We start from the raw sequence: 2,793 nt of genomic DNA, 5'->3' as shown, positions 1-2,793 counted from the left end.
CTCATGGCCGGTTTCACCTTCTCACCGGGGAGAGGGAGGGTTTAAAGCCAGGCTGACATGTATAGGGCAATAATGCATCGCTTTAGGACACCTGAGCGGCTTAGTCGGTCACACATATATGTGCGAGGAAAAAACTAAAAGTAGCAATTTAGGAATATGCTAAACTGGCCATCCCGCTCCTGACTATGATTAATCTCCCCCTCTTTGGTTATAATGGTGCGACCTAGCAGTGAAGTAGGCGGAGCTCAGACTGCTTTTAGGTGTTGGCGCGCGCGCCCTTCACTTCTCCATTGTGTGCAGACTCTGGTCTCGTGTGTCTTCCTGCTTCTCCTTAGATCAGAGCCTCATCCCAGGCAGAGGTAAGCGAATGTTGGGTTGTGGAGAAACGGCGCTTTGAGCAAAAAACGGTCGGAAACCTAAGAGGAGAAAAGCTGAACAAAAGAAGTTTGTTGCTGCCGCAAGGCACAAAGAAAGGGGGCAGGAGGCATAATTACTCTGACTTTAAAGGGCATAGAAAAAGAAAAGACTCTTGTGTTTTCCGACAGGTTTGACTCCTTAGCTTATCAATTAGTAAGGCTTTGGGCTAAATGCTTTCAAGTGACTGCAGCAGCAGCGGCGGAATATCTTTGGAGGCGAGAGGAACTTTGTAGTGGAAGAGGTGTACGTGCGTGACTTTAGCAAGGTGACACGAGACAAGAACATCATGCTGGGTTGGAAACAGCACTGAGAGTTTTTAAAGCTTTCATTTGTGCAGCTGCCTTTTGTGGGAGGGCGGGCCAGAAACTGTCTTTGCGTGGGGATTTAAAGGCCTCGTAATAGAGATTTGGAGGAGGGGAAAAGCACAATTCGCGGTCCCAAGACTTGCTTCCAACTGCTTGATAAAATAGGATGCTAAGAAACGTGTTGGGCACTGAAGTAGTACCGGAGGGAAATCATAGGACGTTTCATCTTTTTCTGATCTCTTTTGGGAGGCACTGTGCTTGATGAAACGGTTGTAAACGAAGAAGACGTTTTGATATTTTGTAATATCCCAAAAGCAGGTACGGGTTGCTACAGGCAGTGAAAGCTGGCTGGTCTGCAGTGCTATGGTCCGATGGTTATTTATTTATTTATTTAGTTATATTTATATACCGCCCTATTCCCTGAGGACTCAGGGCGGTTTACAGGGAATTAAAAATACAAAATACAAAAATTAAGAACCAAATTATCTGGTTATCTGGTTTGGGAATCTTTAAAATCAAACTGGCTCTCTGTGGGGCAGCTGGGCACGCAGTTTTATTGCAGAAGCTCCCTTGGCATCCAAGAAACCTCAGCCAGAGAAGTATAACTTTCATGTGTGGCATTTTATGATAACTTCAAATATTATTATTTATCTGACAGTAAATTCCATTTTGGCTCAATTCGGAATTGTCATGTGGGTTACATCTATCAGAAGGAACCAGTGTATGGTTGGAGTGTAATTCATTAATTTTACATGTGTGTTTTTTAAAAAAAATATATCAAAGTGATTGAGATTTGTGGTAAAAGGTAAGTTGGGGGATAACAAATGTCTTGAAAAATCCTTGTATCAAACTGAAACTTTATCTCGGTCACTCTGAATGCTTTTTTAAATAAAGTTGCATCCTCTCTGTTTAGATTTCTGTGGATTTGTTTGAGGGCATTCAAGTTTATTATGCTTTCTTATACTTTAACTGGGTAGGGAAGACAAACAGCTTAAAAATAACATTTATTAAAATTGTTCACAAGGTTTGCTATTCCATTGGAAGATACTGTAGCAATAAACCAGTAATGTAAAGTCACGGATTTCAGATTTTAAGATTATTTGAGGAGATTGAACAGATGTAGGATGAAGTCTAGATGAAATCTAGATGATTTATAAAATTAGAGTTTCTTCTTTTATTTTTTGCTATGGGTTAGTAGAAATTCAATTTTGCAATTGTGGTTTATTTAGTGGAATACCTTCTGAATATGACTTCGAGCGCCTTACTCTATCTAAACTACTGCAGAGAAGAGATTTGAACATAGAAGTATTTCTGTGAAATCCAATTCAATCCTCAATAGGGTTGTAGAGAAATCTCATTATGGAGACCCTAATTCCTGCTAAGGGATCTAGTCTATAGTAAGTGTTTTTTCATTTAGATATTTATTAGATTCTAATAAAATATTAACCAGAGAGTTTTGAGTAAGGAACCTAGAATTATGATCAGCTGGTTTACAGGTGTAGCAGTATAAAATGCTGCACAATAAGAATAAAAACATAGAGAAAGAGGGATTTTGTTCTTTGACCTATATAAATATTAAATACTTAAAAGTTTCACAAATGCAATATTAAAACTATAATTTAACATTGGTTTTATTTAAGCAATATAGTAAAACGTACAACTACTTTTTAATATATTTTAACTTTCAGTTGTAATTCTTGCTTGGCTATTAGAGATTTTTCTATAGCTTGCAAATAACTCTGAGAAGCATTTTATACTATTGATTGTATTAGGCTAATTACACAAGATTAGTATTTTCAAGTAGATGCACTTCTGCATTCAAGTTGCTCCACATCCAATATCATGTGCCTGGCATTTTCATGGAGAGCTGCAAAAGTGGGTAGAGATGAGGGAAAGAACTACCACCCTAACCTGTGTAAAGCCTTCTGAATCAGATAAGATCCAGTTTGTATAGTGGACCAGAAACCAGGAAACTGAGTTCTAGTCTTAGAAGTCAACACTAATTCAAATGGACACACACACACACACACACACACACACACACACACACACACACAAAAACCCGGAACTT

The 2,793-nt window shown here is 38.7% G+C and overlaps 1 protein-coding gene across 1 annotated transcript in view; it reads left to right on the top strand.

The window, feature by feature from the left end:
- Positions 1 to 307: 307 nt before the first annotated feature.
- The window catches only part of BZW2 (basic leucine zipper and W2 domains 2), a 38,162-nt gene continuing 35,676 nt past the window's right edge, over positions 308 to 2,793 (top strand). The window contains exon 1 of the mRNA XM_081345675.1: positions 308 to 359. The gene's annotated coding sequence lies outside the window, so the exon portion shown is untranslated. The remainder of the gene's footprint in view (positions 360 to 2,793) is intronic.

The sequence above is a fragment of the Vipera berus genome, assembly GCF_964194415.1.
Source record: "Vipera berus genome assembly, chromosome: Z".
NCBI classification, from domain to species: Eukaryota; Metazoa; Chordata; class Lepidosauria; order Squamata; family Viperidae; genus Vipera; species Vipera berus.
The sequence above is the reverse complement of the archived record's forward strand: the minus strand, read 5'-3'. Positions and strand labels throughout refer to the sequence as shown.